This window comes from Misgurnus anguillicaudatus, chromosome 11 (genome assembly GCF_027580225.2).
Source record: "Misgurnus anguillicaudatus chromosome 11, ASM2758022v2, whole genome shotgun sequence".
NCBI lineage: Eukaryota > Metazoa > Chordata > Actinopteri > Cypriniformes > Cobitidae > Misgurnus > Misgurnus anguillicaudatus.
The window spans coordinates 17,850,999-17,878,261 of NC_073347.2; the positions used below are offsets into that span (position 1 = coordinate 17,850,999).

Sequence of the window (27,263 nt, forward strand, 5' to 3'; positions counted from 1 at the left end):
CGGTTTGACATATCATCACATTCTTTTCCACTTCAGTCATGACACGTATGGACCCATCACAATGGATTTCTCAGCCTGTTAAGCATGCGGTTACAACTTTGTCTACAGTGTGACCCCAAAGACAGGTGGTGTCTTTTAAAGGTACTGTAGGTGAGTTTTAAAAGTAATGAAAACCATCAAATTTTTTCTTTTGGTGTGCCACTGAAATAAGCTTCACATTTAAGATCCCAAAATGTGCTTAATAACGCCTCTCTGTTTCTTTCTCACCCACTCTCCTCTTAAAGGAGAATAATAGCTGAAATGCGTCACAGTAAAAACAGTGTATGTTTGTGATTTTAAAAATACATCAGTTAAATAGAATAAAGAACAGCTATATGAAATCTCTGCATCACAGCTTCTGTTGACGTACGATCTGTGTTGAATGAATGCAGCTCTAACGACATGAGGCCTCATACACTTCAAAAAGTCTTTTGAAAGAGTTCAACAGAGTTTATTTCTTTAAGTGAGATTTTTGAATGTAATACACAAATACACACTTCTCTTGCCTAATTTTTTACTCTAACCGGGTTCCTTGTAAGGACCATGTCATTATCAGAACAACAAAAGTTCACCTAATACCTAGGGCCCTATAATACACCGGCGCAATGAACGGTGGAAGTGTTTTTTGCAAGTTTGAGCCCCACGCAATTATCATTTTTATGTCCAGCGTCACGGACATAAATGAGGACAGTTTATAGGACTTTAGAAGGCGTGAAGCTAAGATGAGCTGGCAGAAGAGTTGCTTCACCTGTAGCCTCGTAAGCAGATTTTTTTTTTTTGCTTTTTTTAAATATGCTAATATATAATATTGCATTTGTTTTGATTTTTTTAAATGCTACCCCACGGATTTATTGTATATGATGACTTTTGGATATGTTGAGAACCTTTTTTAAGTAATATTTTTCAGGGCGCACTCCCGGTGCTGAAAAGGGGGGGCATATGGGTAAGCAAGCGCAACTGGCTTTTAAAGGGGATGAGGGATGAGACTCTCATTGGTTTATTGCATGTTACACCTAAAACAACCCCATTACTCATTATGCGAATAGGAACAACCCTTTTAGACTGTGTGCCAGGTGCATAAACCATTTTTATCGTTGTTAAACTAGCAAAGTGGATTTGGACACGCCCTAAGTGAACTTGCGTTGTTAAAATAGGGCCCATAATGTATTGTCTAATATTAACTAATCTTATTGTAAAGTGGCACCAAAATTTTTTACAAACCTTTCACTGTAACAACTTCTTGTTCCGATCAATTTTTTTTTTTAGTAAATAAATTTAAGTTAAGTATTTTCTTAAACACACCTGCACATATCCATTTTTTTCAGAATTTTATTTCAATTATTCTTACACAAACAAACAAACAAACAAAATGCTAAATAAATTAATCATGAATTCAAACAAACAAACAAAATGCTAAATAAATTAATCATGAATTCAATCTGCTTTGTTTGTTCCAGGTATATACATATTATATACGTAAGGAATAATTGGCGATGGGCCGTTGAATTATTAGGAAATTAATGCACACCCGAGGTGAGAGAGAGAGAGATTGTGTGAACGAGGCTACCTCTGTGCTTCTCTAACCAGCGCTGTTATTGCCTCGGAAAATCATCTGTCATGTTGTTTTTGTTAGTCCGTTATTCCAATTAACTATGCGAAGTGATATGGAACTGTAATACGGTCAAGAGAGCTGCCTGGAGCTACGTTTACCATGCGTTTCCCAGAAAATAATTGCACACCTCAGAACATTCATTAGCCAATCAGATTTAAGCATTCAACGGACTTGAGTTATTACTCATGAGTGGAGGTTTTGGTTGAGGGTTTAAACAAACCTCTTAATATTAAAATCCGTTCCAGATAGACTACACTGTCAAAAATAAAGGTACAAAGCTGTCGCTGGGGCAGTACCCTTTAAAAAAAGGGCCTAATATGTACCATCTATGTACAAATATGTATTTTTGAACTGCCAATATGTACCTTTGAAGTACTAATATGCACTCTTTGGTTACCTTTTTGAAAGGGTACTGTCCCAGTGACAACTTTTGTACCTTTATTTCTGAGAGTGTACTGAACACAGACAAACATGACTATTTAAACTGTGTGGAGAGAAAATGTGTCCGTTGTTTCTAATCTGCACAACTGGACATTGGTTGGACTATAAAACAGATGTAAAATCCCTTAGAGGCTGTTAACACCTGGTATTAAGATGCGTTTTGGTCGATCGGTCCACAAGTGGAATATGTTAAATACAGGTGTAAACAGGGGGTGTGAAACGTTTTGAGCACACATTCGAAGGTGGTCGAAAACGCATTCAACTGGATTGTTTTTGTGATGTAGACACAAGAGACCGCCTACTCTCCACCTATTTATATGTGACGTACTGAGCACAGAGTGTGTGAAAGTTGCATGAACTTATTTCCTCGATTGCCTTGAAATATCAGAGAAAGCTCTTACATATATGTATAAAACATTGTGCAGTATGTTTACTAACAACGCAAGCAGCAATTCTGAACTAATATTAGTTTGCATCAATTTAAACCCACAATTTCTCCCAAATGAGTTTTAGCAGAGGGACTCACAGGCCCACATGCCACCCCCTTAATGTAATTAGTACAAAAGCAGTCGAAAGTGCATGGGAGACTAATACCAGGTCTAAACGTGAATGTGGTATAAACAGCCCCTTAGATCCAGAGCCATGTCTAGGGACATATTACTGTAGATACTTGGGTGTGGACTCTTTTGTCACTGTAATAATAATAATAATAATAAAATGTAGCCTAAATCCTAGACATATTGCCCAATTTTGTAGCCCGTGTCCTTGTATAACAAACACCCTTAAGGATAAACAAAAAATGCGCACCCACAACATCGTTTTAAGTGTTTATATGTTCTGAAGTTTTCCTGAGTGCTTTACTAGTTTAAAAGTCCACTTAGAAAGCTGTAAAGAGCAGTCAGGAGGGGTTTGTTTGTTTTCATTGTCTAAGACATTGGAGAGCAAAGACTGAACGTGTTTTACTGTGGTGACAAAGTAACTTTATTACTTCCTATTAGTGTACAGCATGGAGGCTTATGGAGATGTAAAAGGCAGATCAATGCAATGTGAGGTAAAGTGAATGTGTTGGCGTGAGCCTAATAAATCTGCGTGGACTGAACGTCTTTGAGGGACATCACATAGGACTGCAACCATCCTTAGGCCTTAAATTATGTCTCAACGCCAATGACTGGGTGATTCTCACGAAACCATTGAAACACCACGACACTAATGATTTTAGCTTTAAAATGTGTAATATAGTAACATTAAAAAGCATCAGAATTAACACAATACTGTGTTCTACCTTGCACAATGTGTGATTTCAACATAAGAATTTATAATTGTAAATTTTATCTCATTTTCTGCTGAAATTCTCATTACCGCAATGTGTCCGGCTGTATTTGAACATGCGTTATGTTGTAATTTATTCAGATCAACACAAAAATATTAAGAAAAAAAATAAATGGATGTTTTGCTAGACTACTTTAGATGACAGAAAAAATATTTACTGAATATTCGTGTATAATAATAATAAAGAAAAATTAGGAAAATGATGTGTCCATGCCTGATGTTCTCATCCTCCGCAACACTTTTTGAGAAGAGTTTAAGCACACATACAGAATTTTAATAAAGTTTAATTTTGAGTGACCAAGCACATGGACCAGTTACTTCAAGATGGCTACCAGGTAAGATAATTTTTTTACAGTTAATTTGAAATATTGTCTTGTCAGAATGCTTACACGACATTTTGATTATCATTACCACAACAGATGCTTATTAAATGTTAATTTAATTAATAGAAGCATAATACTTTGATTTTAAATGCATGTGCAGAAACTCCAAATTATGTTCTTTCAGGTTTGTCATGTCATTTTGAAAATATGTCAGTGTTGATGTTTTCTGACTGTTGCGGTAATGAGATTTTTTAGGACTAATTTTTTAAATTATGTTACAAAAAGTGTTAAATGATAAGTAAAAGTTTTTAAATTAATGTTCCCATTTACTCCAGACTTTGTTTTTCAATGTCTGGTGGGAAAAAAAAGTAAATTAAAGCAATTTTTACATTTTCATGCTTGACATTTTTAAAACCAAGTTTTCGTGAGAATCACCCGACTATAGATTTACTCATTATATGTACTGTACAGGGAGTATGAGCTGTATGGGTAATATCACTGCTAGAATTGCATATATCCTAAATCTAATTACATTTCCTCACTTTTTGCATAATAATTTGACACAATTACATCTTGATTTGGATTTGTCACACAATTGCAATTTAGTATTCACAAATATTATTTACCCGTGTCATTTACAAATATTAAATGTCAATAATGCCCTTACTGACACGTTTGTCTCCTTTTAACCAACAACACTATCTTTACTATGCAAAGGTCCTGGGTTACATTTTTGCATAAATTTTTACTTTTTAAGTGATTTGAAAATATAATTCTTATTTTTAAGATGTTTTATATTTCCTGGTTCTGATGTAATAAACAGTTGGCATACTGCATTTGAAAAGATGTCAACAAAAATGATGAACACATGGTAAAAAGTTTTTTAATTCAACGTGAACATTATACAATAAGTCAAAATGACATGAAAGTACCGTAGTTGAAACACTTTTCTTATTTCTCTTTCTCTCGCTTGCTCTTTCTATGACTCTGTTGTATAGTGAGGCTCTTGAGTCCAGCACTGCCATGCTGTATCTGTATTTATAGTCACATACATGATGTTGAAAACATTCTTTATTGCTTAATATAAAAGCCTATTTCACAACAGATGTCGGTCGGGATAATTACTACAACACGGGCTTCTAGAAAGATGTGTGGCTTCATGTAATTTGCTCAACGCCTCTCAGGATATTTAATTCTTGTACAAACAGCACTGTGTAATTATGACCTCATATACCAATTTATGCACTATTGTTTGTGTCTAATTTTCCAGGGACTTATGTGAGCCTGATAGTATGTGTCACTGGGTTATTTTGCATGGAATTAATGTCATGATAAAGTGCAATCTGTGGGAACGCTTTCACAGCAACAGTAACAGTATTAGCCCCTACAACAGTGAGCTTATGTGTTGTTCCTGTACCTGTCAGGTCCAGGTACTGTTGTCTTTGTACCAAAGGCAATATAACTACCATTTGTAATAGATATATCCTCAGGACTCTAGGCAGTTTTTACCTAATGCATCATATTACATTAATTTCAAGCTTGTTTGCAACAATGTTTAGACAATAAGTAATTCACACATTTGCACAACCTATCCTCCAACCTATACTATTCTTTAGGTTGTTTGTCAACTTCCCAAATACAGACGATCCAAAGATGCATGAACTATATTAGCGATATGGCAGCAGGTAAAAATTAATATATTATGAAATTATATATTGGGGTATAATTTTGCAATGATGACATGTATTGGGATATAGCATACAAAACTCACCTTTATTTCAAAAAGTAACAAAATTCCAGGTGTACTAAGATCACTATTTGCTGTAAATCTCAGATTCTCAGATTTTATGGATTATTCTCTGATTTTTAATCACATTTTTGTAAGTTTCTTGGCATGCACTCAATCTTATTGCTGTTTGGTGACTGTCACTCCTGAGGTTTGCTGTCGTTTGAATTTAAAAGACACTGAACTGAAATGGTTACAAATGATGATTAAGGGCAAAGGTCTAGTGGTCTCTTATTTTTTCCATGGCTGTATATTCATGTTTTTTTTGTTTTTTTGCAATATGTACAATTAAAAACAGGAAAACTACCCACAAGTACTCTTATGTTGTTGACCTATAGTAGAAATAATAGATTTTTAACTCAAAATGTTCAACCCAATCTCACGGAAATTCGTGTTATAGTCACGAAATATTTGATTAATTTATTCATGTTATTGACACAATTTTATGCTGTCACTCAGCACAAATTTCTATACATAGTTTTTCGTGTCTGTGGCACGACTGTCTTTATCATGTCATTTTATATTCTGTTTTCTCGTCGTTTCTTTTTATTTTCAGATTTTTGTCATATCGCTTGGGGTTGGGGTTAGAATCACTTTCTGTGCAACACAGTATCACGAAATTACGTACCTATAGTCACGTAAAATTGTAAGTCTTTTCCGTGACACTGACACATATTTCTGTTTACGTGTCATTGTCACGTATTTGTTAATGAAATATTTTGTCCTATTTTCTTACCATCGTCGCTTCGGTTTAGGGTTACACTCTAAAAATGGCTGGGTTATTTTTGACCCATAATGGGTAAATATTGGACAGAACACGTGCTGGGTTAACAATTGAGTGAGAATTCTTGTAGAAACATTTAGAAACCAATGCATAAAATTACATCTTAAAAAGTGCAATGTGTAAATTTTAGCTGTATCTAGTGGTGAGGTTGCGAATTGCGACCAATGGCTCAGTCCACTGCTGTTTTGAAACGCATAGAGAAGCTACAGTAGCTGCCACTGGACAAACATGTCATCTTCGTAGACAACTTAGTAAAAAAGTTTGTCCGTTAAGGGCTTCTGTAGAAACATGGTGGCACAAAATTACGACTTCCATGTAAGGGGACCCTCTGTGTATGTAGATAAAATGTCTCATTCTAAGGTAATACAAACATAACAGTTCTTTATGAAATGTCTTTATACACCTCTGATAATATAGTTTTGTATTTTATTTTGTATTTCTGTCAAGAGATCCTTCTAAAAATTACACACTGCACCTTTAATGCAAACCCCGATATCTAACCCTAACCCCAAGCAACAATGATTTAAAAATAGGAAAAAAACAATGAGAAAAACTATAAAATGACACGATAAAGAAAGTCATGCCACAGACACCAAAAACTATTTATAGAAACTCGTGCTCAGGCCCGTCGCGACAAGGCAAGCAAACCAAGCAATTGCTTGGGGCCCCGGAATTTTCTGGGGCCCCAAGACAACGACTAGTTGAGAATAAATGCAACGACAAACTGTGTCCCTTTGATAGTCAATGCAATGCAGTGAAGTGCAATGACACTGTTATTATCGGAATCCCCCTCAAGGGGGCCCCCTCTCAGTACTAGTCGCTGACAACAGGCAGCCAGCCAACCATGTGATCTCTGCTGCCGGCAAAATACAAAACTTCGGCAGTCACCATGAAACGGATTTATGCTTCTGGAAGCCAGAAAAGAAAGAAAAGAAAGGAAGAGGAGTATAAAAAAACAAGATAGTGGTAAGTAATAATTTACATTGGATGAAATAGCTCTACTTGTCTTGTGCAAATGATGTAATTTTGCAGCAGGTAGGCAGTAGCAAAAATCTGTTTATGTTAGCTATACCTGCCTGACGGCAAATGCTGCTTGTAACGAACAGTTAGTCAACTTTTTTTTCGAACAAACGGAATATGGTTACATATACTGTAATATGTTTTTAACGAGATAAGGAAGACGCAGATCTGTTTCAAAATCGCTGTTTTATTCCATGACGTTGCTGTAGCTAATAGGTTTTAATGAAAGTGCTAATGAAACGAACTATTCCAAACCGTGATAATCTATTTAACAAAATAATGTATCTACCAAATGGGGTTTGGAAAACGACACGATAAATTCTGTGCATCAAACAATAGCTTGGGAAGTTTTTAAGCATTGGTGGTTGTGAAAGCAGACGTATCTCTTATAAATATCAAAATTTGGAAATGCTATTGCTAACATATCTTTTCGGTAACACTTTATAATAACCATCATTAATAGATGGTAAATTGTTAGTTATTTAATCTTCAGTTATTGCCATTTAACTGCTAGCAAACCGATCGTTTTACTTAATAAATACTTTGTAAACAATCTATACGTTATTTACCACAAGGAACATTATTTTTTCATAGCTTATCTTAATGTGCTAGTGTCAGGATATACAGTAGTGACAGTTTATGGAAAATGACATAAGTTACAATGGATTTTGAACAGTTACTTTATTCTGTGTAGGAATGTTTACACTGTTACAAGTACAGTATCAGGACAACCCACATGTTTCACTGGTACTGTTTATTAACTATTTAACAAAGTATTATAGTCATCATTTGTTGCAACTTTGTCTATGTTTATAGACAGTTTACAAACCAACTAAGTTAGTAACCCTTAACAAAGTGTTAGGAATATTTGGTCCGTCTATCTATGTAATGTTTATAGATGTTTTAAAAATGGTTTCTTAAAGATCTACAAGCATTTTTAATCATTACCCGATACCTAATATATTATATGATAGATATGTGTGTTACAATAAACTGTTAATTTACAACACTACTAATAATTAGTCATTTAATTATAATTTCATTGTTTGTTAACAGTAAAAAGACTGTTTGCTAACACTGCCCTACAAAGCGAAAGCGCAGTAACTACGCATTTGGTCAAAATTGAGTTAAGGGTTAAAATGGGCTTTGTGAGATCTGTTGTGTCTTGTGACAAAGTCTCCTGGTTAAATTTTGTCCCATTTCAGAGAAATGTGTGTGCCAAAATTGCAGTAACATGTTTGACTGGCTGGTGTAAAAAACTTTAAAGCCATTTTTCTCAGTTTCAGTGTTTGCGTAGATACTGCACTTAGCCTTTGGAGGGCAGAACAGCTAAATGACAATTAAAGATTAATTAACTATCAATCTTCTGATTGTTATTATAAAGTGTTACCATCTTTTCTTTCTCTCTCAAGGTGCTTTGCTTAAATTTCTCAGCGAGCAGGCTCCTCCTAAGGATACATCCACTGATGAAGGTAGAGTGAATTTCTCTCACTGAGCTGAGCTGTTTATAGTGACCTCTTTCAATATGCTAACAGTGAAATGGTGAAATGTACTTAACAGGTAATTTCAAAAATTTTTTCCAATTATTTTCCCAGCTACACCATCAACGTCATCCTCAACATCAACAGATGCATCACTTCTCAGTGCTGATGTTTCCTCTATAGCACAAGGTACCACAAGCTCTATAATTATACCTGATATCATGCCCAGCCCAAAGTTTAAACTGATAAGTGTGTGCTGTCATATTGTTAGAAAAAAAAAAACAGTGCAAATCACTATTGAATTCCCACCAAACTGTGTAAATAAACATTAAACTGTAAACCTTAAACTGTGTGGCTATGCTGTGGTTCCTGTAGGCTTTGCGTGCATGTGGGGGGGCCTCCATGTCCATTTTGCTTGGGGCCCCCAAATTCCTTCAAACGGCCCTGCTCGTGCTGTGACATGAAAAAGACATTCGTACTCCAGTGGCATGAAAAACAGCGGACAATCGTGTCAATAACACGAATAAATGTATAAAATATTTTGTGACTATAACACGACTGGCCGTGAGATAGAGTAGCAACGTACAGCTAGATTTCAGTCTAGAAGATTGACTCCATGTTTCTGCTTTTGACTGCTTTGATACATCAGATTTGCTATATTCTCCTTTTCTACAACTTTGCCTGATGTTCCAGCACTGATCAAAAGATAAATTGTGCAGTGGTTTGCTAGGATCAGATTTTCAGCTCTGGGTTTGATATTCCATGCACACTCTCTCTTTCTACTTCAGTCCCTATTTCCTTTATTCATCTTATAAACACCTTGTTATCTGTCCTATACAGAACAGGAGTGGAACTGCTTTGTGCTATCTTTATTTTCAAGCTCTGAAGAGTCAAAAGACCCTGGACCAATCAAGCCGAATATCAGCCACAATTTGCGAATAATCTAATTTTTAATTTTAATGTCTTCAGTTGTAAAGGGGAATCGAAAGGATTTTGACCTGTAAGAATGAAACACTTTTTGACCCGATGACAAAGTATGTAAATAAGAATGCAAATTGCCGATAGTGGTATAGCGTCATCATGTACTGTAGCCCATTGGGCTTGTAAGTGCTGTACTACATGCTCAAGTGCACTGAATGGTATTCGGTTTCAGGTCTATGAGGAGCAGTGCAGCACTATGCCGGAGGAGAATAACAACTTTTGAACCAGATGCGCAGAATAAAGTTCCTGAAGTCTTAACTTTTAAATTATTGCAGAGATTCTCGACACCGCTGTTCAAGGTACAACAGCTCCAGTCAGTTGCCTGGCAACCGCTGTCATAGCTTTTGTGCCGATACAAGCATCAAGTAGAAGATGAAGGTACTTTTTTCTTAATTAAACTTTAGTGGATATCATATAATCATCTATCACCTATAGTAGTAAGACAGAGGGTTTCATGACCCTCAGGTAATAACTTTTATGAACGCTGCTTTTTAAAATGGTCAGAGGACCGACATTATAAATAATAATTAGGGTGACCAGACGTCCCGAAAAATTCGGGACAGTCCCGAAATCTAAGCTGCTGTCCCGAATCCCAAATCCTGCTCTAATTGTCCCGAAAATCATACTGAAGCTAAATGTTAATCCCGAATCCCGCTTTAATTTCCCCGAAAATTAAAGCAAAATCTTGAGTAGTAGTTGTCTGATAAAACATGAGCGAGGAGGTTAAGTCATCCTGCAGCCAGCCCCCGCCGGCTGCTCATTGGCTGCAGCCTGCCGCCGCCGGCTGCTCATTGGCTGCAGCCAGCCGCCGCCGGCTGCTCATTGGCTGCAGCCAGCCGCCGCCGGCTGCTCATTGGCTGCAGCATCTTGTTTTTATACTGTAGGCTCTCATTGTGCTCGCAGCAGTTAAAACCTCCGCGAAATATGCTGACGTTGTATTGTTTCTATTAATTTATCTAATTCATCTATATGCAGAAAGACAATAGGACCTTTTGTTTTATAGAGTTGACTAAGAGAGCAAAAGTTGCAGCAGCCGCGAGGACAGTTGAAAGTGCAGGCAGTGACAGTCAGTCTCCTGAAGGAGTCAGATTGGTCGAGGGCAGGCAAGGCACTTTGTTAAAAATACTTCTATACGTATTATATAAATTTATACGCATATGTACTTATATTAATAAAAATATGATTAGTTCAGTAACTTCAGTTTGAAATTCCTTATTTTTATTATTAAGTAAAATAAAGAAAACTATTATTGTATGAACTATTATTGTATAAAGTATAAAATACTATATATAGTATATATACTGTATATATAAATGTCTTTATATGCATATGTACTTATATTAATATGATTGTTTCAGTTTGAAATTCATTGTCTTTTATTATTAAATAAAATTAATAAATAAAACTATTATTGGATGAAACCCCCCCCCCGTTACGTCTGCCCCCCCCCCGTCCCGAATTTCAGCCAATCTCATCTGGTCACCCTAATAATAATGCTTATTAGAAATAAAATACAGGAGATGTCTAAAAATAGGTCTTAATTAAAGAGTAAGACCTATACTGCCCTACAAAGCCAAAGCGCAGTAACTACGCATTTGGTCAAAATTGGCTTCTCTGAAGATCTGTTGTGTCTTGTGACAAAGTCTCCTGGTTCAATGTTGTCCCATTTCAGAGAAACATGTGTGCCAAAATTGCAGTAACATGTTTAACCTGCTGGTGTAAAAAACTTTAAGGGGGCATTTCTCTCAGTTTCAGTGTTTGCGTAGTTGATGCACTTAGCCTTTGTAGGGCAGTATAGATACAGTACAGTATGGTATACATTATGTATACAGTTATCACAGTCAGGGTTAGGAAGTTTGATTATTAAACATTTATGTAGTTCTCTTCAGGACATTGGCTAGTTGTTTACTTATAGTTAATTAGCACAATGTACCATATATAGGAAATATAATGAGAAGACCTGTGTTTATATATTTTAATGTTTATTTTTGCATTAGCAAATGTGCATTAGCAAAACAACTTTGAATTACTCTGTAATTCAACTCAACAAACACATGAACATAGGAGAACAAAGCTTCAAAAACGTACAACATTATACATTGTAAAAAAATTCCGTAAAAAATTACAATGTTATTGCAGCTGGGTTGCCGGTAATTTACCATAGATTTCAATTTGTGTTATTTACTAGCAAGAGTTTGTTCAAAGTTCAATAAATTTGAAATATTTACAAGTCTTTATCTTTACAGAATAAAACTATACAATAACATCCTCATGCAAAGCATTCTGGGAACCAGAAATCATCATCAACTTTTTTCTGTTTTTTGCTTCAGATTTTGTTTCCCAGAATGTTTTGCTTGATGCTGTTTTTTTGTTTTACTCTGTAAAGACAAAGACTTGTAAATGTTAAAAATGTTCATTTAACTTTGAACAAAATGTTGCCAGTAAATAACATAAATTTAAATCTACGGTAAGTTACAGGCAACCCAGCTGCAATTTCTACGGATTTTTTTACAGTGTATGCCCGGCTGGTCAAAAGCATGGTATTAAGCAAAAAACACTGAACAAAAAGAAAAGAAAATATATGTGTGCTGTAAAAAATATTTGCTGCCTTCATTTTTTCAACCTATTCTCCAACCCATACAACTGCTTTGGTCGTTTGTCCGTTTCACCAAATACGACCAATAAATGTATTTACTAAATTAGTGCCTCTACCAACAGCAGGTGAAACTTAATATATTAGATAATAAAATGATATTTTGGGGTATAATTTGCTATGACGACATGCACTGGGATAGGATTTTCAATTGAAACTGCATAGGGCATACCCATTCATTTATTATATGATATAAACACAGCACACAAAACAGTCACAACTTTTTAAAAACGACCTATGAGGTCATTATTTTTGGAGGACGGTCCCCATTTTTTTGTTGAATCAACTCAGATTTACAAGTCATTTCAATTGGCTAGAGATGAGTTGTTATAACTACAGATGAGATGTTATAACTTATATAATGAAGTTGACTTTTTTCCTATATTTTATAAGGTGTTGCATAGGGATGTCAACAATAATTGATTCGGCAATGCATCGCAATGCGCGCATGCATGATTCAGCATCAATGCAGCAAAGTGCCATAATCGATTATGTCACTGTTTATTTTCGGCCTCGAGTGGACAATAAAGTTGTGAAGTTTCAATTACTTTCGGGGGCATAACAACAACAATCAAGATGGCTGAGGCAGAGAGAGATGACAGTGATAGACGGGTAAATAAAAACGCACCCTTTTTCATAAAAAGTGGACATATGGGCACATTTCGGATTCTACGAAGTTAATGGGAAACTAGACAAGACTTACGCTGTGTGTAAATTCTCATCTCAGGTATATAATTGTCATTGTCTTAAAGCTGCTAAGATTCCGTTTTTGTTGAGAATAGTTGCACTAGCCTTGTTGTGTACAGTAGAATTCTGATGCATCGCAATCCATCGTAGAATCGAATCTAATTGAATCGTTACCTGGTGAATCGTAATTGAATCGAATTGTGACGGCAGTGCCAATGCACACCCCTAGTGTTGCAACTCATCTATTGTCAAGATCAATAATAGTAACTTGACTTGTAAATCTGAGTAGATTCAACAAAAATTTAAGGCAGCAAAGATTTTGTACAGTGTGTGTTTGTGTGTACAACTGTCCAATCTCCTCACCTCTGGCCCTTTTCTGTCATCTGCTCACTGACTACCAAATAACTTCATTCCTTATCCATTAGGGATATTGGTTTCATTTTAGAGCGTAGTTAATTTTGGCTTGCAATGCCCTTAAGAAGCTGTGGTCCACAAGATTCCCCCGTCTCAGTTAATAAGCCATTGATCGGCCGGTGAGGGCTGCTGCCGAAATAAATATGGCTAATGAATAAATGATGAGAGGAAATTGGATGAGAATGATGAAGGACACTCAGAAAGATTGCTTGTTATTGGTCGGTTTGTTTTTGTTTTGATTTTTTTTTTAAGGGAGAGACCAAATCTAGTCTGTGTGCTTTACCTGTCTTTGCTCTTCTGCTCTGCGCTGTGCCACATCCTGGATGGGTGTGTTGAATAAGCCCAAATAATATGTGAACTATTAAAATCTCTTCCTTGAATATAATTTAATTTGCTTTGGATTAAACCGTCTACAAATGCATTATTATCACACCACCAAGATGAATGATGACATATAAATGAACATCATTGCCCCAATCGCGTCACTGATAAAGAAAGAATAACGATTTTATTGAAGAAGGCATTAAAGTTTTACCTGACATACTGTACCTGATATAAATGTACACATACCTCTCATCTCACTATATCTCAATCTTCTTATCTCTTACATTGCACCCACAGACATCCCACAGATGAAAATCAACTCTGCTTTTCCACAGTTACATAATCTGAACTGAGCTTTTTATTTCATTGAAATGTCCGCCAAGGATGTGTAGATGTTCTTAAGACAATTTTCAAACAATGACTTGGAATGTTTATTTCCTGTAGAGCAACAGACAGAAAGCTGAATGGAAATTTGAAAAGTAATTCATATAACTTTTGTAATAGTAGTTTAATAATATTTTTTTATTGCGCACACAACAGACACAACAAACTTAACATTATATGTAAAACCAGCCTGATCTTCCGGGAATTTGTATGTATTTTACGAGTTCATTCGTATGAATTAGTACGAACTAAATCAAACAAAAATGTACGATTACTAGGGTTGTGATGAGATCTCGTGTGACGAGCTAAGTTTCCGGCTAAACCTTTTATACTGCAATGTGCATGCATTATATTATATCTTTTACTGCGTGTGCTTTTTTGTTCGGGTTTCCAATAATGTTCGTCTAAGACGCGTTGCGATTGTTTGTTGATCAGTGTCAGACGTGAAGCTTCTCAGCAGATTAAACCCTCTTTCGGCGTTTACATGATTTAATGTCTGCATGTTCTTGCTCAAGAATTGGAAAAATATGAAAGATTTAAATGGATTTAAGCCGTGGGGCAACCTTTCGATCTCTCTGATGAAGCCAATACGGAAGTGATTTAAACTGCAATTCATCGACTGGCCTCTAGAGGCAGGCTCCAAAAGGGAGTCAATTCCCATAGACCTCCATGTTAATATGGCCAACTTTACAGTAGAAAAAAATATGTTTACAGCCTGGTACAAAAAGTGTTTTGGTCTGTATAGCTAATTTTGCCGTTCATGACCACTGTGGGGGGTGAATTTTTTTGTAACTCATCTGTTTAAATTATATTAAGCCTTAAATTTCTGCATAATTAAGGGCGTGGCCAATTGAGTGACGGTTGAGCAGCCACTGCTATCACTAGAGTCAAGCTAGGTGGGCGTGGTTTCAGCAACCAGACACCTCAGCTTTACCCACGTTCCGCCTCTTTATTCCATTTTAGGATATCTGCAAGTAATGCGTGGTGACGTGGCCAAGATGGCGACGGCAGGCAACGCATACTTTAAAGTCGCAATGAAATTGAAATGAAAAACTATATATATATATATATATATATATATATATATATATATATATATATATATATATATATATATATATATATATATATATATATATATATATATATATATATATATATATATATATATATATATATATATAATAATATTGTGGTATTATTAACAAATTACTTATCTGTGAGCTTCATTATATTTTAAAAACTCGTGTGTGCTCATAATCTTTCATCAAAAATGCAAATCTCCTCTCCTCCTCAAAACGATCTCTCTTCACTTCTGGTCATATAGTATGGCAGGTGGGCGGGGTCCGGGAGAAGATCGCAGCAATTAGCAACACGACAAAACTTCAAATGATCCAATCAGATCTCGATGGACAAATTCAAATCCAGCCCTGCCTTATTTCATTTTAGAAGCCGTTTCATTCGGATATACGTCACCACGAGGAAAATAAGGCAATCCCTACTTCCGTTTCATGGCGACTTTAAGCTTCAGAAACAATCTTCACAAACCTATGGGTGACGTCATGGACATTAAGTCCATCTTTTTTTACAGTGTATGATTTAAACGTTGTTTGGCTAAAAATAAGCATCTAAAGTGAAACTAAAAGAAGTGGGTCCTTTAGCTCCCCCTGCAGGCATTTGTTATAATACATAATGCTTTTATTACAAAGGCTACCTATATTACTGTAATGTGTTTACTTGTTTTGATAGATTATTTGAACCAATTATTATTGCATCATTATTATTATGTAATAATAATAATTATTATTATTATTATGGGTCTATTTTATAATTTATAATGGGTCTATTTTGGGTCTATTTTTATTACAAAAAAATCGAATTACTTCCTTTCAATTAGCAAAATAATTGCTAGGGACAGTCCTAAAATAGTTCAAACATTTCAAAATAATAATAATAATAATTATTATTATTATTATCTAGTAACAATATTTTCTACATATCAGTGAATAAATAAGCATAATTAGTCAAAATTAACTATTTTTTAATGTGGTGTACTTATCTGAATTGCAGATCAGTAAACATTTCTTTAATCATGTGGGGTATGGAAAATTCTGTTCACATCTCGACTCATTGTGGTCAAAGGTAGCCAGTTCCTGGGAATAAAGTGAGGGATAGTCTTGAGAGACACCTGAAGGTGATGGTGTCAGGTGCCGCAGTGATAAACATGAGCCTTTCGTATCATAGTGGATAAAGCACTGTGAAACCAAACTGAGATAAAGGAAGGGCATAATGAAAGGAGGTATGAGGGGTGTGGATCCACGGGGGATGATGAGAGGTTATGCAGTGAATATCTATGACGATTCTCAGTCATCCAGGACATTATTCTACACGTTGATACCGTGTAGAATTTATTCAGGAGCATCTGGACATGTTTTTATGTTTGTGAACAACACATCCAGATGCTCCTGAATAAATTCTTCAACGCCAAAAATAAAAGAGAGAGAGAGATGTGCAGGTAAGCTGCTCTGTCTGTCTTGCTCAGAGTGTAGAGGGAATTAAAGGTGATTATGTGACTGTAATTGAATCTCTCTGATATGCAGCGTGGCCATTTTAGCAGCAGCCATACGATCGATGTGCAATGCTAATTTAATATTCATTTAATCTCCACCACCTTTTATAAAACGTTTTATCTTTATCTGCATTTTCGTTTTTTTTTTTTTTTTGCTTTATATTCTTCTCACACGCTATTTCTGTTTCTCGAAATATTTCCAAGGAAACTTCTTTGGCCCTCCTCATTTTCTCGCTCTTAATCAGACCTCTCCTGTAGTCACAAGTACAATCTTGACTTCAATTTTGGCAATTTGTTCCTTCATTTACTGTTTCATCTTTTCATTTCCTCTTTGGTCCTCACAGCTCTGGTCTGTAACGTACATTATGCTCTCCTCCATCTCCACACCTCCTCCTGTTGTTGGCTAGCGGTACTGCTGTGAAATTGCATTCATGTGTGAGAGGAGTTTCGGCTGTTTTTACATGATGACATCAGTGAGTCTCTAAACGAATGAAAGCTCTTTGTGACACATTCATTTGTGCTGTTGCAAGCAGTACATCCATTTAACATACCAATGTTATAGCCAATGAGTTTTTAAAGAAATGCAATTAAAATCAAATGAAAGAAAACCCAAGCTTCAATGCCACAAACTTGTTCAGTAGTGTCACTTTTCATCAGAGCCAAACAGATATGGCCTTGCCAGGATGTGGGGGTGTAAAATGTATTAAATATTTTATGATCCCGGCTCTTTCTGGAGATATTATACTATTGATCTAAGAAGTTTGTCAACTTGGTTTTAAACAGCTGTCTCAGTGGGACATTTTTCTAAGGCGGCAAATGGATTCTTCAGTCTCAGATAAAAGGCATGCAAGATTTGTTTCCCATACAAAGTGGAATAATAGATCACTTCACAAACACACAATATAAAAGAGATCAAATGACCTCAATCTACCGCAGTGCCCCTAGCATGCCAAAGTCAAATTTGCCCGTTCAGAGTTTGAACGTTTTCTAATGCGTAATGTTATTCTGGTGATGTTTTTTTGGACTGTATACTCCACCTAGCCCTGACCTCAAGATAAACTCAAGCCGACTGAGGGAAATAAAGTTGACTTCTCTATTTTGGACTTCAGTAAAGGTCAGTCAGTTAATTATTAAGTAAAGGATGTGACACTATCTCTCCACATTCACATGTTTAGGGTTAATAATGTCTCATAGCGTCTGAATATCATTACAGCTACACCTTTAGGTTGATAAATGGTGACAGACACGAAAAATCTCTACAACTTTGGTGAATTTGTTGAATGGCCAAATCATGAAGTAAAATCACAACTATAAACAATCACAGCAATCTGTGTATCTTTGTTTATGGGTCAGCAGACAAAACCAAGAGTCTAAACCGCCCTAAACCATTATTAAATCACCAAAACACACACTGCACTGCCTTTATAAAATAGTATTGATAATCACCAGCATGGGATGTTGGTGGTTTCCTGCAAGACTGCGGGGCTTTCTTGATCAACCAGATTTATCTATCTTCATCAGAGAGTCCATTCTGGTTGGCTAGCATGTTTTATTGGAGAACAAGATGCTGGTCCACCATCTTGATCAGCACCAAAACAATATAAACTTTCATCTTAAACATAGTGCCAGCATGAAAGTTAGAGTTAATGTGGCAATCATATCAGATTTTAGATTATTACTTTTATTTTGCTTTATGATTCTTCTAAAAGCTGAGACTGAATGAGGCAATTACCGCCTAATTTAAAATCACTTTTCATGCTAAGTCAAATATGACTGCAGTAAATGTTTTAATTATTCAATGTGAAAGAGACAAACACTGGGCTGTAAACAAACTAATACATCACTAATATAGCGGAGATACAGATGAGCTCATGATATCCAGAAATTAAGAATTCATTAGGTTTGATAGGGTTATATAATAATCTACATATGACACTAATATATACAACATGACTAATATACCTTTACGCAGAAATGGGATTTTATATTTCTCCGTCTCTCTGAAGTATGTCTGGCTTGTTTGCTTGGTGCAGCCTGCTATAAAGTCACAGCACTCTCAGCCATTAACATCAATCTTAAGATCTTAAAAATATAAACCTGCAGATCCCTGTATTGTTTTCTCCTCCTTCTCTCGCACCCTTCTGCTCCTCACCCAATCACAAACAAATATGCTGACACCAGAGCATCACATTTTTTCTTGATATGAGCCTCTCCAACAATATCGAATTTTAAGGACATATTTGGCTTCTCTCTCGGGGTGAAGAGAGCTCAAAGCTTCTGTTTAGCTCTCCTGCCACTTTATCACGACTGGAGATGGTGTTTGTTGGAAATTAAAGTCTTGAGATGAAGTACGGTAGCATCAAGAACAGGAAATGAATCTTCTAGAGAGGAACAGAAGCTCCAGTCAGCATCTCTCAATCTGCTCAAGCTATTTATAATGTTTTTTTGTAGTTTTAAAAGCAGGATGCATTGTTTTTAACAGTATTAAATATATGTGCACTACCGTTTGTAAAAATGTTAAAGAGCACCTATTATCCGATTCACGTTTTTACATTTCCTTTGGTGTGTAAGTGTGTATTTGTACATGTACATGTTAACGATATGCAAAAGGGACATACCCCAAAGTAAACGATGATGCGAGTTATCATCTCCAACGTAAATCTCTTTCTTGGACCAACAACAAACACACGGATTGTAGGCAAGAGTTTACTTCCTGGGATTGGTGATGTAGACAAGACCGACATTATCATAATTCCTCCCACTTTGGACTCACAATCTATAAGTTAACTCCTGTTAGCAACCGAATCTTTCGAACATGGTAAGGAGCGTCACATTTCCTGCTGACATCAGAGGTAACATTGTTTTCAGCAATGAAATAGGTGCCCTTTAAAACAATGAAATGCTCTTCTGAAGATTAAAATTAAGCCAAGACTAGGACATCTAAGTAGTTTTTTATAAACAAACTTTACAAAAACATTACAGATCAACAATGTTGGTAATATGTCTTAAGATATGTTAGCGGAAGTTGTTTTTAGTTAAGACTGTTAAAAACATGCATTTTAGTCAGGGATCATGCTTAACTCATTCACCACCAGCCTTTTTGAGAAAAGTTGCCCACCTGCATTTTTGTGATTTTAACAAAATTTTCACAAAATTCCTTGCAGGAAAAATTATTTTCTATAAATATATAAACATACAAATTATATCAAATTAAAGAACACACCCTCTGCTTTCAAACAAACAATAAACAAACAAACAAACAAACAAAATGGGGAAAAAACGTTTCATTATATATTTACTTTTTCTACTTAATTTAACCACTGAAATATGGATATTTCTCTTCAAAAATACAACATTTTGAGCAAAAAGCTTAAAAAATTGTGTTTTTGTAAAGAAATGTATGTGAGAGATCAGACTCAGAATGACTATCAAACATAAAGGCAGTTAAAATAAATCATTACATCTTTTTAACTTCCATTTTTGATCAATTCGTTTTGGCACCATCTGGTGGATAAACGCGGTATTACACTTTCACTTTGAAATTCGTCCAGAAAGGCATATTTATTAGTTAAATATGAACTCATAAATGACGAGATAACTCGTCAATGGCGGTGAATGAGTTAAAGTCCCTGTGAGCCAAAAGTCACAATCAAGGCTAATTCCTTATTTCTGAATGAAACGCGAGGAAAATTGTGTTTTCTGCTGTGTTTTGAATAGATATAGAAAAGTAGGCGTTTTGTTCAGAAATGGAACTGGCATCAGACTGACAGTTGGAGGGGGCGGAGTTAACGGATGCTGATACTGATCAATCAGTACCAGACAAAAATATTGTGTCTAGGTGACTCGTATTGATTGTATTGTAAAAAAAATAAGAGCAAGCTGTTGTTCTGCCATAATAATATGACCAGTCATGTGGGATTCAAAAAGCCTCAAGCAGTGAGGCAAACCTTTCACACACGTCTCAGCCATGTTTCTAATAAAGCACAAGGGTCATTACAAATCCTTTGTTGTTTCATGATCACATATGAATTATACAGAGATGCCCCCTCCCAAAAACAATAGAGGACCCAGTCTTACTTCTAGTAAAATCCTGGTGGGGGGTATGAGGGCAGCCAGGGCCTATAAAATTGTGCTTCACAAAGTAACTAAATAATGTTACATTTATTAATTTAGAAATATTATTTAACATAACTGAATCAACCTGATTAGATTACACTACAAATTGTAAGGATTCGATTATATTTTTTACTTAAAGGATAATTCCGGTATTTAACACTTTGAGTCTCATTTCTGGTTTGTTTTGGATGAACTACAGTGATGGACACAGAAATGTTGACAATGGGTCGTGTCTTGACTTTTCGACTCATTTAGAAGCGTCTCTTGACTGCTTCAGAATGGAAGTCAATGGCCATGCACAAACATGTCATTAAAACAACACTTAACGTTCATTTTCAAAACTGTACTACTCACCGAGTGGTTCGTGGTGTTCGTTGATGATTAAAAACAAATATATTGGCGCAATGTATGATTTCAATCCGTGTTATTTGCTATAGTGGAACTATTTTTTCAGATACCTCACAACCGCGTATATACTTCCGCTCTATATTTGAGTCTGAAGCATGAATGAACGTAGTCCAACAAACTGTAATAAAACGGTAGCATACTTTCAAAATCAAGTTTATTTGTAACACTTACACCATCCAATATGTTTTTTCATCGGCAGAACAATAAAGAAGATATTTTGCAGAAACCCCGGTGCTCCGTCATGCAAGTCAACAGATCCGCACACTTTAAGAGCTAAAGCATATATATCCAATACAGCAGCAATCCCCCATAACTCCGTGTGACATATTAACGTCTTGTGAAGCAAATCAATCAGTTTTTGCAAGAAACTGAACGTTATTTACAACACTATTAGTGTGAATGCCAAAGCAGGAAGCGCGCTTTCCGTTTGAGGCGATCTCTTGCACTGGTGAAGTTTGGTGGCTGTTGGCTATGGATGTTGGTCTCTCTGCGCCACCTATAGAGCGGGAGCGTGAAGCGCACTTCCTGCTTGGCAAAAGCTCTGCATTAACGCTGAAAAATATTTATATATATATTCGAATCTCAAAACTGAAAATCGAATGTCAACCCACGGAACGAATATTCAAATATTCTGGTTCAGCCCTACAAATATGGGAAAAATTTATTCGGAGAGAAACCAAGCGAAAAAACTACAACCACATGTAAACCGACCCTTTTCTGTTTCCCGGCGGCGGAGTGATATATCAGCAAGCAATGAGTCTTCCAATTGAAGTCAATGTAATTTTACAAAATGCCAAATAAAACACGACAGAAACTGTATTTCGCTACACAACTTGTTTTTAATCATCAACGAACACCACGAACCACTCGGTGAGCAGCACAGCTCCGAAAATGAACGTTAAGTGTTGTTTTAATGACATGTTTGTGCATGGCCATTGACTTCCATTCTGAAGCAGTCAAGAGACGCTTCTAAACGAGTCAAAAACTCAAGACACGACCCATTGTCAAAATTTCTGTGTCCATCACTGTAGTTCATCCAAAACAAACCAGAAATGAGACTCAAAGTGTTAAATACCGGAATTATCCTTTAAGAAGTAAATAATGCAGGTTACCACTTTAACAGTGTTTTAAACAAGCTACAGCTGTTTAAGCGTTTTGGAATAGTTAAATTTATGGATTTATCAAATCAATTAACTAAGTCTGTTGGGGGAAATCATTGTTTATGGTTGATTTGAAGTCTTTACTTTGTTCAATTGGGATAACACAGCAAGCATTCCATCATCTTTCAATTTTGCCCTTCATTACACTTCATTGTCTCTTTTAGCATACTTGAAGCAGAATCCTTTCTCAGCACAATCCCTTTATGTTCTGCTGTTTGTTAGTGTTCAGCCGGGCATTGAAAGACAGATGTTTTTAGTGTTTGTGCAATGTAACAGTATCTCAAAGCGTTACTTGGAGGCATCAGAACCGTGGTGTAGCGGGTAGTGCACGTGCCTTGTAAAACGTAAGAGTTGTTGTGCTTAAGGGTACAAATGTCACAACCCCTCTTACTTCCTCTTCTTTGTTTCCCTCTCTCTGCAAAAGCCCCAAAAACAAATAACAGACAGTGATTTTTTTATGTATGCCTCCTTGGGCACACAACACATTGTACCTTCTACAACTATGTAGCGGTTACAACTGTAACTATGGCAACAGTAATGACTTTAGCATGCTACAAAGGACTTAATATTTTAGCCTGAGCATTAGCCTGCCTAAGCTCCTTCTTATTACAATACATCAGAATTCTCATGCTTAATGATAGCCTGGATGCTCCTACAACACTAATCCACTTTCATGCCATCTCTCCCTGGGTGTCGAGCACTGACAGCTTCCCCTATTTACAAGTAAATCAAAACATCAATTAATCCTAGTAATTAACAGCCCCGACTGTAACAATGGAGCCTCTCTGCACATCATCACAAGTCCTCCAATAGCTAAACTCAAGCAACATTTCAAACCCCTCCCACAGCCAGAGACCTAACTGCCATTGGAGGATGCTGATTGTTTGCTTAATATTTATATTTTACATTTTCGCATTTGGCAGACACTTTTATATTTTATCTTTACTTTTAAAGTGCATTCAAGCTTTACAATTTATCAGTATGTTTGTTCCCTGGAATCACACTCATGACCTTTTGCAATGCTAATGCAACGCTCTACCAAAACACTTTGCATGCCTTGTCTTTATACACTCTCAGAAATAATGATACAAAAATTGTCACTGGGTCAGTACCCTTTTAAAAAACCTAGACCAGCTTAAAAAGTGACCAAAACACAGCTAGACCAGCTTGCTACACCAGCATTACCAGCTAAAACCAAGCTGGGAGACCAGCTAAAACCAGCTGACCAGCTTATGCTGGTCTTAGTTGGATTTTTCAGTAGGGTGGGGACCCAATTATGGCACTTTAACATGGAAAAAGTCAGAATTTCATGATATGTCCCCTTTATAAAGTACACCCTTGTACCCCAAAAGTACATATTAGCACATCAAATGTACATATTGGTACCAAATCTGTACATATCTGTACCAGGAATAGGACCATGACAGCTTTGTACCATTTTTTTCTAAGATTTTACAGCGAATGACTGCAATTTCTATTTATCTTTTTCAATATTTGCCTTTTACAGGAATGTTCTAACAAATCTTAGTTCTGCTTTAACCTGTAAATGGTTACAGCTTCATTTCATCCTTAGTTTCGAAAGCCTTTTGTTTGTTTACCCTGGCCAAGGTCAACCAGGTACAGTCATAGACCTTTCTTTACACGTCTTTCTCGAGTCAGAGTTTTTCAAGGCTTCAAGGTTCTCCTTTAACTGTTTGCTTTGAAATGAAGCAAAATTGAAGAGTGATGTCATCTGAATAACCTGTCATTTTGTGACATTTTGTTCTGTACATCAAATACCGAGAAGATCTCTACACTCTCCATTTGCATGCAAATAGATATTTATGCTTTGTGCCTGCATATACACAGCTGTCTGAAGATGCAAAGGTATTTCACAAGACTTTGGCAATCAGTAACATTGATAGTGATGTCAGATGTTTTAAGAAAAATTCAGAGAATGTTATGCAAACAGAATTAATATTGCAGGAACATAGCATAATGTTGCAGGAAAGCAGGATGCTTTTGAAAGTTTTTGCCACCAAAACAATTGTATCATCTCTAGAATATATAAGGGATAAGAGTGAGGTCAAAAAAACATATTTCAGTTTGATGCTAATGTATTTCGCTGTTTTGTGCTTTTCAAATTCAGGCTTCACAGAATCCTTCAATTGCCCTTATTTTGAGGCACTGACTGGCATTTTGAAAAAGAGACCAATTTTTAAAGAGAAAAATCAACAGTCTGGTATAATACAGGAAGCTGCATGTTTATCTGAACCAAAATTTAGTTTATTTAATTGTGCAATGGATTTACTTGTATCTCATAATCAATGTATTTACAGTACATACTGTTCATTTAGGATGTACTGGTCTGCTTTAAAGAAGTTGTCTTCATTTACAGCAACAGATATGCTGATGTGACAGATTAGCAGATGCTGATAAGCACATTATTGGCTGTGTAGTGATCTGTGACCCCTGAGCTCTAAAACCATTGACATCATTAATTGTGTAGAAGCGTCTACTTTTCAGATAAAGAGAGACAGTAACAAGATGGTGGACACATTTCTTGAGGCTGATTTGTCGATTCTGCACCAACCATATGGTACAGAGGTTGTTTCCTTGGTAACCAGGTGTCTAGAGCACAGATAAAATCAGCATGGCTGTAATCCAGTGGCCTGTTAGAACCACAGAAAAGCACTACGCTAATGAAGCCATACAGAATAAAGACATTAGGTCATTAAGTCTGCCACTTATGAAAGCCAAATGGATTGAGAAGGTAATTAGGAAGGGGTGAATCAATGCTTATATTAAGAGGGTCAAAACCCTAGGTGTTTTTAAAGCTTATTAAGAATGAAATATTATTTATTTTATGCGCATTTAAGTGAATACTTGTGCTTTTAAGCAAGTAGTAGACCTTCTCTCTGTCCGTTAATCTGAACACAAACAGTACTAGGTTATAAATAGTAAACGATAACTCTGTTTTTAAAATGTTGTTAATGGAAAACAAAAATGATAACAACTGTTATAATGGGCTTTTATAAGATTCAATTTATCCTCAGAAATCACATTAACCTCCTATTTAATAGATGTGTCAGTATTAAAATCGTTTTTGGCCTAAAGGTAATGGCTGGATATCAATACATGCTAATATTTAAAGCTTGCTATAAGTTACTAGTCTAGAGATATATGTACTACAATATTTTATATTTAACCTTCGAGTTCAGCTTCAGATTTTTGAAGAGCACAAAACACTCAGAGGGTCTTTAAAACTACTGTATGCCCTAAAACATTTGCCCTGACATTCAATTGGGATTTGTTGGCCTTTCGGAGTGTGTCTGAGGGACGAGAAAGCAAGTCTAAAGCCTTCAGTCATCCATTACATTTGAGAAAGGCTAGAAAACCAGCTATGGGGCAGTAATAAGACTCTGAGCCGCTTAGAAAAAAACCCAATCTCTTTCTGCTACTTCAAGTGCGGAATGTGCATTTTAAGATTCACAACACACCATAAACAGACAGAAAGACACTCGCAAACACTCGTTCACGGTCACACAAACGCGCACATAAAATATTAAATAGAGACCCAGCTCGCTGTGCCAGTATCATTCGTCAAAACTTTTACTCCACCATTTGATACTGCTATTGCAATTTCATTGTATTGTATTTTTCATCAAACCTTTACGCCACAGTTTGCACCATATTTTGACACAGATACCAATAAACGCGTGCTTTGAAATCTACAATCGCAGAAAATGGCCAGCCTTATTAGTTCACCCACCCACATCAATACAAAACTGCTGTGCTGTGCTCATAAAAGGCATTTATAGATGTTGTGTTAGTCACTGTCTGTTGAACAGCTGGTTTGGGAAGCAGAAACGGGCGTACAAAGCTCTTGTGTGATTGTACAGATCCTTCTGTGCCTCCAGTGAAAGAGATCAGTCCATTCATTATTTAATTATACCTGACTGAGGTCACGCCGGATCATTAGGCAGAAGGTTGTTTCAAAGACCAAGTAAAGAAGAAGCTCCGCCGGGAAGCAGAAGGCCAAGGATAGAGCAGAGCTGTAACGTAAGCACTGAACTACAGCAGATGAGTGTATTACATTCTTTTCATGCAAACTTGCAATGAACGTGAATAAAACAACAGATTGCCTTTATGTGTTGCTGTGTGGGGGCTTTTGCTTACCAAGGGAAGTTTTGTCTTGAAAGGGAGGATAAACATTAGTCAGCAGTATCTGTCTTTTAAAAGTAATGTATTTTGACTAGACAGTTCGATTTTCAAAGAATGTGCTTTTATTTCTTTCAACCTTGCTTATTTGTTAGAAGATTGCAGTGTTTTGTTTTCCTCTCAAAGATCTCAGCGTAATTCCCGAAGACTCCTATCAAATCTCTTTTTGTTCTGATGTAAATCTACTGTACATGTACAGTATGCATGCTCAGCGTTCTTTCGTTAATCTGACATTTTGCTGGGTTTTGTGCCATACGTTGATGACAGTTTGGTGGCAATCGTAATACAAGAATTATTAACTAAAATTGCAAACTCACAATTTTAATTCATTAAGAATAATTGTGTTTCATTCACTACATATAGGCTATAAAACTCTTAAAAATGCTAAGTTGTTTTTTTTAACCCAAGGCTGGATAAATATCCTTGCTGAAAAAACAATAAAACCATTACAGAAAATTCTAATGGTTTCCATTAAAATACCAATAGAAACCATTAAAACCATTACACTGTAGTGTGTTTTGGCATATTCCATTAGAACCAATACATAGAACC

At 36.1% G+C, this 27,263-nt stretch overlaps 1 protein-coding gene and 1 long non-coding RNA gene across 4 annotated transcripts in view; both read left to right on the forward strand.

Moving 5' to 3' along the window:
• The window catches only part of nrg3a (neuregulin 3a), a 366,558-nt gene that overhangs the window by 233,005 nt on the left and 106,290 nt on the right, over positions 1 to 27,263 (forward strand). The gene's annotated exons all lie outside the window — the stretch shown is intronic.
• Positions 6,940 to 9,256, forward strand: LOC141368803 (uncharacterized). The gene is made up of 3 exons (XR_012372149.1): positions 6,940 to 7,280; positions 8,747 to 8,806; positions 8,930 to 9,256. It is a non-coding gene; the product is annotated as an uncharacterized lncRNA (long non-coding RNA).